The 12655-nt window shown below is 44.2% G+C and overlaps 1 long non-coding RNA gene across 1 annotated transcript; it reads left to right on the forward strand.

Annotated features, from left to right (window-relative positions):
• The first annotated feature begins 353 nt into the window (after positions 1 to 353).
• On the forward strand, positions 354 to 11874 carry LOC311518710. The gene is made up of 3 exons (XR_014711090.1): positions 354 to 440; positions 11113 to 11237; positions 11698 to 11874. It is a non-coding gene; the product is annotated as an uncharacterized lncRNA (long non-coding RNA).
• Positions 11875 to 12655: the final 781 nt, after the last annotated feature.

Here is a 12655-nt window from a genome sequence, read left to right on the forward strand (position 1 = left end):
ACAATTCCAGAGATTCCTTCCTCCGTACAGGAGTTTCCAGCTACACTGGCACCTAGAACGGGGGTGGGCAAACTGTGCTCTGCGGGCCGGACGCGGACAAGGGAACTGCCCGCGCCACGGGCACCGCGCCGCTCCGGGAACCGGCCACACCGCGTCCCTGCAGCCCCTGGGATTGGGGGGGGGGGCGGGGGGGCGGGGGCAGAGAGCGCCACACGCCGCTCTTGCCTGCGGGTACCGCCCCCAAAGCTCCCATTGGCCAGGAATGGGGTACCGCGGCCAATGGGCGCTTCGGGGGAGGTACCCACCGGCAGGGGAAACGCGCGGAGCCCTCTGCACCCCCCACGCCCAGGGGCCGCGGTGTGGCCGTTTTCCGGAGCGGGGCCAGCGGGGAGCCGGCCCCGGCCCCGGCGCACGCCGCTGCCACCCCGGAGCCGCTCTAGGTAAGCGGCGCCGGGCTGGAGCCTGCGCCCCACCCCACAACTCCCTGCCCTGAGGCCCCTGCTGCACCCCAACTCCCTGCCCTGAGGCCCCCTGCTGCACCCCAACTCCCTGCCCTGAGGCCCCCTGCTGCATCCCTCCTGCACCTCAGACCCCTGACATGAGCCCCCTCCTGCACTCCGCACCCCAACCCCCTGCAAGCAATTCCTCCACGCAGATGTGGCCCTCCGGCCAAAAAATTTGCTCACCCCTGATCTAGAACATTAAAGAGACCACAATGAAAGAATTTTCTTCAAAAAAAAAAAAATTCCCTTGCATAATAGCATGGGGAGGAAATTTTCCTGTAAACCATTCTCTAGCTTGTGTGTTTTCCCTGGGCTTGTTTGTTTTCTTCCCTGACAGCTTATTTATTTTCCCACTTGTGTTTCCCCTATCGCTCATTGGTGAAAGCAAAAAACAGTCATTTCCCTCATCATTTTACTCTGCAACATCTATAGAACCGGTTTTCCTTTCTAATCATAATTGGTGCATGCAAACAGCAACTAAGAAAGAAAAAAGAGGACGGCATGTCTGTGTGTTGTGCATGAAAGTCAGTATGATGTCACTAACATTCTGAAGCTATGTACTGGAAGTAAACTTGCATGGATTATGACTTTTCAGGGGAGCAGGAGGAGGAGAAGACATATGAGGAGTCAGTCATTTGCTGTGTCAAAATAAAGGAGAATTTAGTTACAGCAGAAGTTAGAATGTTGTTTTCCTTTGGTTTACCAGAGAAGCAATAATTCATAAATTTAAGGCCAGAAGGACCATGAGGATTTAGTTTGACCTTCTGCAGCACAAAGGCCATAGAATTTTCCCCATATCAGCTCCATAACTTCTGGTTGAGGTAGAACATATAAAGAAAAAAAAGTATTCATGCCTAGTTTAAAAAATTAGATAGCATTGAGAAAGCAGGGAGGATTGGAGAACAAAATGGATGCAGCTACTATTAGGTGCAAAATTTAAGAGGGTAATCAAGGTAATTCATAGTTGTCCTACAATGCTCATACCTCCACTATGTGAAGACTGGAGAGATAATCTCGTATTTAGAATACAACAGTGGGAGTTTTGGCACAGCTTTCCTGAATGGCCTTGGGCAAGTCACTCCACATCAGATATTCCCTGTGCCTCACCAGGTAAAACAGGGATTATTATGTAGCTACTTCACGGGGTTAGTGTGGGGCTTAGTTAAGATGTGTAAATTGATTTAAGAACCTCAGAAGACCTGAATTGGCATAGCTCCATTGACAGCAGCTGAATATCAGACCTAATGTCTTATATATATATGGACATCTATCACATTGTGGTTACTAGCAGAATAGAAATAATGACAAATTGCTTTCTCTCTCTGTTCATGCAGCATAATGTCCTGTGCAGGAATTGTTGCAGCAGCCATATTTTGTGTGGCTAGAGCAGTGGTTCCCAAACTTGTTCCGCTGCTTGGGCGGGGAAAACTCCTGGCACCAGTTTGTTTACCTGCCGCGTTCAGAGGTTCGGCTGATCGCAGCTCCTAGTGGCCACGGTTTGCTGCTCCAGGCCAATGGGAGCTACTGGAAGCTGTGTAGGCAGAGGGACGTACCGGCTGCCACTTCCAGCAGCTCCCACTGGCCTGGAGCAGCGAACCACGGCCACTGGAAGCCCCGATCGGCTGAACTTGCGGATGTGGCAGGTAACCAAACTAGTACAGCCTGCCAGGGGCTTTCCCTGCACAAGTGGCAGAACAAGTTTAGGAACCACTGGGCTAGAGCATGGTTTTCCATCAGTTATTTATATGCATTTTTATAGGCTCAGCCTCCAGATTTCTATAGTAACTGGGACTTGGGAGATTCCATCTGTGGCCCAGTAGATAACATGGTTGTTCGAGGAAACAGCTTAAAAAAATGGGTCTTGCAGGATACACTGAAATCAGGTTCAACCTGAGTTTCTGGAGGAGTGAATTCCTGGGTCCTAGGCCCTGCTGTTGACTGTCAAAAGCTCAGATTTCAAGTGAAGTGCCTCTGCTGAATACAGCAAACATGATGGGGAGCAGATAGTGACGGTTTCCAGCACTGAGATAAAAGGGACTCTAATCCATTTCAGGCTCTAAAGTGCAGGACAAGAACCTTGAAACAGATCTGGAATTTGTTTGCTAACTACCACTGATGGCAGAGCACCACTGGTGATGTGTTCATGTTATTCATCCCTGGGTAAGGAATAGGGTGCTCCATGCTGCACCAGCTGGGATGCCCATGAACTATTGTGGCTCAAACAGGTACTTTGCATTCGTGTTTATTCTGGAGGGGATAAATGCATAAATCACTGTCACTAGGTCTGCATTGGAGAGGAATGGTGTGGACATTTGACTAGTGGAAGGTGACAAAAACCTAGCTGCCCATTGCTGCTAGTTGGGTATCCTGGATTAGTGAAGAATCAGAGGGCTGGAGACTATGTACTACCCTGACCACTGAAGAAGGGCAGAGATCTTCCATGAAGGCATAAAATCCTTTATATAAACCTGCCTTTTCAGGTCTCAAACTAGTTCCCACTTCTGATCAACATCACTTCCATCTTCACTATGTTTAGTTTAGAGACCGGTCTTCATCCAGGTCTACACTTCATCCTAACACTGAATCGCTAGGGAGAGTCCGTGACTCCATTTGCGGAGAAGGTGGCGGTCAGGAATGAGAGGTGGCAGGTTAATGAGTGCAGCTGGGCCATAGCAGAACCACCCAAATTGCCTTAGCCAATCAGGTGGCTTGTTTATAACCCAGTATCTGCAGAGGGAATGGCTGCTCAACACCCACACCATGGATTCTGGTTCTGACCCCTGCTCTGACCACTAGGCTTGACTGCCTATAATCCAGTCTCCTGCCCGAGGCCAAGAGCTGGGTATCTGTATATCAACCTCCCGTTGTGGCCTCAGAGATGCTAAACAGAACAAATAGGTCAGTGCAGAACTCCACAGCTGAGTGACCTCAGGAAAGTGGCAATGGGTAACCATTCCTAGTCTATCTAGGATGTCTCTAAAAGGAACACAGGGCATCAGCACAAAGTGACTCTGCTTATACCTGCCAGGTCTTATAGGTGGGAAAGCAATACCGCAGTGTGGATGTCCATGAGATCGTGCCATCTCCATGTCATGCCATGCCAGCCTAAAAATTGACAGGAATGAATTCAATTATATGAATCCCAACACTTCCAGTTAGATAATACCAAAATATTTTGGATGATTGAACTGGAAAAAATGGCACAAATATGTGCTTTATCGTATAGATTGTAAGTTACCATAGCATACCAAGGCACATAAATAAGGCCATACAAGTGCCCAAAAACTCCAGCCCATGTTTCTTTATATTTTATGTGGGGTTAAATTCTAAGTGACAACTAAATAACTCCTTCAGTTTTGAATTTTAAGAAGTTTCCCTTGGAAGTTTACACTGGGCTTAGGATCACAAGGAATTAAGATTTTCTAAAAAGCACTGCCAATTGTTTTATAGATAATGTCTGTATTACCAGAAACTAAGATTCAATTTAGTAATTTGGACCAATAATCATAGTACTTGTATCATGTGAACTGATATTAGAGCAGGAAACTCAAAAGACGAAGCAGAAATCTGAAGGAATCTCTGTTGATGCAAAGTGAAATAAAAAGAGGATTACAAGTTACAACACTCTGCCTCTGAGGACATAATAGGACTCTCCCGGAACACTCATTCTACTTATCTAGAATCTTGACCTTCTTCTGCACCTTTTGATCAGCATGCCGGGGACTGCCGGAGACTTATCTGTTACAGCAGGAATTTTCCCTGTGCCTCATGCACCCATTTTACTGGCCGCTTGCACACTGGATTATGGGACTAACACTTCAACACTCAAGTGGAAACCTGAGAGCAGTTCATGGTCTCCATCACAGGCGAGGTGTAACAGAGTCAAGTGGGAGGTCAAGCAGAACTAACTGGGTGAGGTGCAGCAGACTTCCTGACTCTTGCCAGCTTAATGGAAGGTGATTGCTGTCAGTTGAAAAAGGAAACATCCTCAGGCTATTTAAAAAAATGCAGAATGATTGTTTAATATAATCAGTCCTAATCTCCACAAGGATCTTCAAGAACAGAAAATACAGTTTACTCAATATATTTTCTGTATATGCCTCAGGTTAGCAGTGCTTAGCTAGAGCTAGCAGGCCAAAATTCTCTGTAGCTCCGAGCATGCAATGCTCCATCTTGATCCAAATCTCAAGACAGATGTTGTAGACTGGATAGTCTGTAGCCCTAATCCACAGAGGGGCCTGTGTTGCAATGCTGGACATTGCCATGCCTAACTTTTAGGCACCTGGGGGGGAAAAAAAAAAATCACTGGAACAATGGGATTCACAAAGCCTAAATTAGGCCCCTAGCCTGCCTGTACAATGAGTGGGAATAAACAGGTGCCTACAGACAAGAGGGGTGTATCCTAAACCCCCCCCTCATGGAGTTAGGTGCCCAAATCTAGGCTGAAGGAAGGTGCCTACCTCTGCTTGCAATCCACAGCAGAGAACCCCACTCCTGGAGTCAGACAGCTTAGACACCTACACCGCTCTTGGAAGAAACACCAGTGCCCTTAAGACTCTTAGCCCAGTGGTTAGGATTCTCCCGACTACATCCTGAGTATTTGAACCGGGGTCTCCCCATTGAAGAGAAGTGCTCCGGCCACTGGGCTACAGGGGTATTCTGATGTGGGACTCCCTTGGTCTCTCCTATTGAGGTTGTTCCACTTTGGATAACTAGAGTCAATGGAGCAAAGGACCTAGACCCTGGGTCTTCTGCCTCCAGTTGGGTGCCCTAAGCAGCCGGCCAAAGAATCAGTCACTCTCATGCTCTTGCTGGCCCATTGACTGCTTTAGCCACTATGCTATAAGTTAGAAGTGAAGTAGCATGACCACCTCCTCCTGGATTTTGAATAGGGTTCAATCCAGTAAGCATGGTCAGATCACACCTGCTGGATCAGGCCCCATGGGGAAGGTAGCCACAGGACTGCTGATCTTCTGCTGGTTTATTGATCGCACAGGGCTTAGGTGGGAGATAGGTGTCCAGATGCCTAGAGTCAGGCAGCAGTGTGCACATCCAGGGGCAGAAACAGGTGCCTAGGGAACTCATACAGCACAAATGTGAGTGCGGAGTAAGTTTAGGCACCTGCAGGTTTAGGTGGCAGCTCAGCAGATGGGGGTTGTGGATCACAGTGGCCCCTAAATCTGACTTAAGCTCCTACATTTAGGGCCTAAATCCCTTTGTGGAGCTGGGCCTACAGGCTACACCTCTTCTGAAAACTCCAGCATGGAGTGGTCTCTGATAACAGAGAAAGATGGAGCAGAGACTGGGGAGGAAAGTCTGTTCAGTTTGTAACTTGTTGCTATTTTCTCTAATAAATGCCCAACATTTACAAAGGTCTGTGGTTCCCTATATGATGATACCCTCAGTCATGGTTTTACACTTAATCAGAACTGCTTAAAATCCATCCAAGGGGAGATGGAAAAGGGAAACCAGCTCAGAACTATCACTCATTTATTGATCAGTGTACTCTAAGTATGCTATGTACTGGCAAAGAAGGTGGCAGCCTCAGAGACTACCTGACTTGATTGGATTACTGAGTGTAAACAGACGTACACAAGACACTAACAGACAAGGTCCCAGACCATGATCTAATTTGAGCAATCTAACTCAGAAGATAGATGGTTAAAATCCAAGAATGTGCAGAGAAGCCTTTCCAAGGCGAGAAAGAAAGAGCATAAAGAAAAAGTAAAGTATGAGGAGCCTAAGGAATGAGAGGAGGAGGAGGAAAGAAGTTTTAAATTGAACACTCATGGTCTCTCTCCCCCATTAACGTATAATCATAGTAAACACGTATCTTCAGTTGCTACACCTCTCTCCCTCCCCCACCCAAAAAACCCTGTGTTGCACTACGAAAGTCTAATATTTAATTGCAGCTTGTATCACCACTATTTTTACTTACAGTGCACCAACTAGTGAACATAACGCTTTTCAGTCATGAAAGTACACCCCTGCTGTGAAGTACTTTCAGTCTAAATTAGAGAAAAAACACAGGGAAAATGGATATCAAAGTAAAGTGATTGAGCTGTTTAAGAGAACAGGGCAGAGGAAAGCACTCTTCCTTTTAAGAAACTGTAGCCTTTCCTGGATGAACAAAGCTGTGTGTCAGCAGCATGTTGGACTCAGAGATCCACAATGATCACCCTCCTTTAGGGGACTTTCCTTTCCCCACACTGGCAGACAGACTTGGGAAATCAGAAGCAAGTGGTGGCTATTCCCCAGTCAATAGTGAGGATTTCACTATAGTTGTTGTTCAAACCCTGAGTGCTGTTTTCCATATTCTATTTCAAAGGTTAGATTTTCCCTACTACATCACTATCCTGTACATAGGTTTTCATTGTTGTGTACCCCATGGATCAAGTTTTATTATTTTGTAAATTTACCTGCTTCCAGTTTTTTGGAACTCAGCTTCTCTTTCCCAAGGTTCAGCTGGGACAGTTCACTCCTCCCACAGTCCTGTCAGGCTTGATGCTCTTTAGCCTAACTGATGGCATCTTGAATACATTAATTAATACTGGTGAGGGGACCTTTCTAGCATTTAATACTCTTGCCTGATCAAACAATTCTTTAGTGATTAACTTACAGGATTTAAAGGAGGAGAGGGAAGGGCAGAGGCAGAAGGCTGTCTCTCATGGATCACTATCATTAAGGATTTGGTTAGGCTGGTAATTGACACATGGCTTTCTAAATTATAGGGCTTGGAATAAAATAAAAGGATTAAAGCCATGTCTCTGCTTGTGGGTACCACATGCTTTAGGATCACAGTTCCTGTCCTTATACATGAAAGTCACAGATCTGTTCAGTTTCATCCCCTTTGATGGATGTGGCAAAACTGAAACATTGTGGGTTGGTGAGCAGACCTTTTAGACCATAGGAGCTGGGACTATTGGTGCCGTCATACCCCCTGGCTTGAAATGGTTTCCATTATATACAGAGTTTACAGTTTGGTTCAATGGCTCTCAGCACCCCTGCTTAAGACAGTAAAATCAAAGAGGAACTCGTAGAGACCTCAAAACCAGCAATAGAATATGCCAGGGGTAGGCAACCTATGGCACGTGTGCCGATTTTCAGTGGCCCTCACACTGTCCGGGTCCTGGCCACCAGTCCGGGAAGCTCTGCATTTTAATTTAATTTTAAATGAAGCTTCTTAAGCATTTTAAAAACCTCATTTACTTTACATACAACAATAGTTTAGTTATATATTATAGACTTAAGAGACATTCTAAAAATGTTAAAATGTGTTACTGGCACGGGAAACCTTAAATTAGAATGAATAGATAAAGACTCGACACATCACTTCTGAAAGGTTGCCGACCCCTGGAATATGTAGTACAGTCACCTTAAAAGTCTGATGTCACAGGACCTTGGAAAGTTTATCATGGAAACCTTAAAAATCTGCCTCCTTTTTGGCTTCATCCAAGAAGCAAGGCCCAGTAGCCTGTCTAAAGTGTTTGTTTTCAATTCAAAACAGGGAGTACACCATGCTGGAATGTGTGTTCCAAGCTGCTCTTCCCTCACCCCAATTCAGAATATTGCCTCTACATAAATGTGCGCTTTGAAGTGGAAGCAAACATTTTTACAATGACTTTCAATTGCTCTCTCAAGAGTGAGGTCCTGGAACTTCAGCTAAAGACTTGTCCCCTTTAAAGGCTCATTTGATGGGGGCTGGAATATCCCAAGACTGGTGATGACACACAACCCTCTTCGTGTCTGGGGTCAAATTCAGTCCATTATAAAAATTGGTTTCTCATTCCCACTTCTAAGGAACTCAGTCCCAGGAAACTAGTAACTGAATCACCACCATCTGATGGACATGTAGCACCATATATTGAAACAGATTAGTATTTTCATTCAGTTCGTAGTGATTACTGCATTTTCAGCCTTGTTGCTTGCTTTCATAAGCTGATGAAACAGATTATTCCACTCCACTTCTGGAAGGACTAATTTTTCAAGGTTATTTGGATCCTGTCTATAGTAGGTTTTGTACAGTGGTGTGAGTAATGCTTTACTGTTTGAGTGACCTTATTTTTTGTTTAAGGTTTCTGTGTAGTAATGTGGGAAAACATTATACCTGGCCTTTTATTAAGGACATCCATTTATATTGCCTCAGTTCAGCAGATTTAATGGAGCATTATGTTACACTTGAAGGAAAAATATGTATAATTATTTTATTTTAATCCAAACAATATTAGAATACCTGATACGTTGGCTTATGATTTTTTTAAAAATTAGTTATACTGGTAAAAGCCTAGTGGAGATGCAGTTACCAGTATAAAGATGCCCTATACTGGTATAGCTTGTTTCACTTCCCAACCTAGAATAAGCACTTCTACACTAGTGTAAGTGACTGCACACTTACAGGGGGGCATAGATAGTGTTTTTTATATCCATCCCTATTACAGTTTAAAAGGAGGTAAAAGCCATGTTAATTACATTAGTGGGTGACATCACAACTCCTCCCAGTGTAAACACCAAGAAATAACGTGGGTGGAAACAGAAAAAGGAAGCAAGCAGAAAAAACAAAACTAATTTAGATGGGGAAAAAAAAAGTTAATACATCTCAGGGGTAATAGGTAAATTTCCCTCTATACGACTGCTCCAAGCAGATTGCCTTCAGTTCTGAAAACCTCATGGCAAGGGAAGATATTGACAAGTTAGAGAGTTCGAAAAGAAGCAAAATTAAGTACATGTCTAGAAAGACTGATTAGAAAAGATTAGAAGAGTTAGTAATAGGCAGCGTTTCTAAGTGATAAAAAAGGGGGGAGGGATGTTAACCCTGCCTCAACATATGGCGATGGAGTAGATGACCTCTTGAAGTGCCTTCAAGTCCTATACATCTATGATCCCATAAAAAAAGTTATAAGGCGCAAACACTAGAAGGGAGAAGAAGTAGTACTGATGGTTATATGTAGGGGTATGACAAACAAGGACATTAAAACAGGGTAAATATCAGGAAGAGATTTGATGGCAGAATAATAATTTTCCAAAGGAAATAGCAGATGCCCCATTGCTTGGGGCAATGAAAACTAGATTGGAGAAAATGTTAGTAAGTGTTTGATAGCAAACAACCTCAGACTGGCAGGGGGTGCATTAGATGGTCTAATTACACCAGACAGATTGAAAGGAAGGCTGGCTCAGTAATCAGGGTACTAACGTGGGCTTGGTTCCCTGCTCTGTCATAGGACTTCCTGAATGACCTTGAGCAAGTCACTTAGGGCCAGATTTAAAGTGTTTATGTCCCTAATTCCCACTGAAGTCAATGAGAGTGAGACTTATATGCCTTTAAGAATCTGGCCCTAAGTCCCTGCTGTGCCTCACTATTTTTCCCATTTTATAGATGGGGGAAACTATCTCTGTACCTCACAAGGATGTGGTGAGATATTCAGATACAATGTTGATGGGAGATGTATAAATAGCTTAGACAAGTCATCTTGGATTTTTATGATTCTGTATTTTTTTTTTAAAAGAAAAAGAAACCAAGAGTCTTAAAACAAGCTGTTGGTAAGACAGCTCTTTCTTCACTCAGAACACCTGGTGAGACGCAAGTAAGACTCTGCTGTGTTTTCTGCATTGTTATCCGCACTTGGAAGGGAACACAGCATCCTGACCTCAGATGTTTGTAGGGAAGAAATGGATTTTTCAAATTTTTGGTTTTAAATTGAAATATATTTGATTTTTACATCAGCAGTTCTCAAACTGAGTCGAGACCCCAAAATGGGTCAGGAATCCATTTTAATGGGGTAGCCAGGGCTGGCGTTAGACTTGCTGTGGCCCAGAGCTGAAGCCAGAGCCGAAGCCAGAGCCCTGCTACCCAGGGCCGAAGTCTTAGGGCTTCAGTCTTGGGTGGTGGGACTCAGGTTACAGGGCCCCCAGTTTGGGGCTGAAGACCTGGGGCTTTAGCCCCACCCCTCCTGCCTGGGGTGACAAGGCTTGGGAGGGCTCAGGTTTCGGTCCCCCATCCTGGGCTCATATAGTTATTTTTCTTGTCAGAAAGAGTCATGGTGCAATGAAGTTTGAGAACCCGTTTTACACCTATGCATGTTAGGTTAAGTAGCTAGATTTGCTGTTCTGGCAGCATATAAACCACCTAGAAGGAGAAAAATGAATGATAATACTCTGTTGTGTTACTCTTGAATGATGACAGGTTCCCTGTAAAAAAAAAGACAGCTTGTGCCCATGATCATGAAACTGTAGGAAGGAGATGGGATGGGATGGACCTGTGTTGTAAATAAAAGCATCTGCTCAGTCTGTGTATCCCTAGAACATAGAATATCCGGGTTGGAAGGGACATCAAGAGGTCATCTAGTCCAACCCCCGCTCAAAGCAGGACCAATCCCAACTAAATCAACATGTCTGAAACTAGACTAATTCTGATCTAAGAAACTGAAAGCAGCAGTGTGTTACCTGCTGCTTCTCCAGCAACTGCTTCCCTATTTAGGAAGCCCGCCTGAGCTTGCCATTAATTTTTTATTACACCCATCTTTTTGAAGTGTCCTATGACAGTGTGAAGAGGATGTTGCTGCAGGGTTCTCTTTTGCTTTGTTTTCTCTTACAAATTCCCCCTCCCTCACAGGTTCTCTCCTTTGTGGGGGACACACCCCAATGTGATAAATGACTCCTGAAATAGGTGAAAATACAAGCAGGAATGAGGAACATGCAACTATACACATGAAACAGAAAGCCATCCTCTTTGAATAGGTAGGTAAGAATGAGAAAGGCTGATGTATTGCCATGTACACAAACACAGCACATCCCCTTTGGGAATGCATCGTGTTTGCTTTGTTATAAAAGCATTTACATTTTTTGAAAGGAAGATTTGACAAGTAGGTGACCTATTTTTAAAACAAAACTTCCACCTGAGCCAACAGCTGCTTCCAACTTCAAGCATATGATTATGGTCCAAATTGGCCTAGCTGGAATATTACAGAACCTTGCTAGTGTTTGAAATATTTTTAAACTAGGGGGGGAAAAGTCATTTATAAATCATTGGCTTAGTCGTTATCAACTATAACCCAACAGCCTCCTCAAAGTGAACTACCACTCTTTAGTTTTGTATTGTGAAGAACACCTAGTTTTAAAAAAAGTGGGGGCAAAGCAATGTCAGTGGGCTGAAATTCCTTTAACGGATGCAAAGATCTTGATGACAGTTATTTTCCAGGTCTGTGGCTCAGCAATCATGCCTCTGAATGGCTTCCCACGTGAAGTGTTTGAAGAAGCGGTGGACGTGTCACTGATCTGAGGTCCATTGCCTGGTCTTCTTTAAGGACAAGATAGAGGGAGAAGGGAAGGTGGTACTGATATGTGAATCTGTACCAAATGCTGTCATGTCATAACAATTATACAGCTTGGGGGAGGAAAGGGGGCAACAATGGGTGAAGTGCAGTCGCAAGGGGGAAGCTTCCGTACTGAAGAGCAAGGGTGGGGGGAGGGGGAAGAGTCAGATCTTACTACACCTGATTTTAGCCACTTAATATCGGATATATTCTCCTGCAATTACTAATATACATTTCATGACTGAGTGCCCTCCCTTCTCTGATCTATAGTTCTTCCTACTTGTGCTCACAGCAGCCTTAGCTTAATGAGGAGGTATGGGTATGAAGAAGAAACATTGAAGTAGTGTTTGGTAGCCCCAGGCTACATCACATTTCACTTTTCTTTTGCACAGATCAGTAAATAAAGTACAACACTTAGGACTGAAACAGTAGGCTGAAAATTGAAGCCTCCTAAATTGCAAACAAATTGTACATGTATGCTTTGTATATTTCACAGTATTCGACATATGTCTCTGAAAAACTTCACCACTACTTCTTTAAGCCAACATTCTTTTTTCACAGGTCAGTCACTTGGAGTCAAATTTCTATCTTTGGTATTACTCCCTTGCCTGCTTATCAACCTAAGGGCTGATTATAGGGAGTCCAACCTAATTGAAAAGACGGGGGAGATTTTAGAATTCTGAAGGAATCCAGTGGCAAATACTTAACAGTTCACTCAAGTGCATTATCACAATTACACCCCCTCCCTTTCTAAAACTATGATAGCACAGGAATATGTGCTGTTTAATAAGACCTTCTCCTATTTCAGAGTGCCATTAATTGCCTGGTTCAGGCTCCTAGGTC

This window comes from Lepidochelys olivacea, assembly GCF_965140295.1.
Source record: "Lepidochelys olivacea isolate rLepOli2 genome assembly, chromosome: 3".
Lineage (NCBI taxonomy): Eukaryota > Metazoa > Chordata > Testudines > Cheloniidae > Lepidochelys > Lepidochelys olivacea.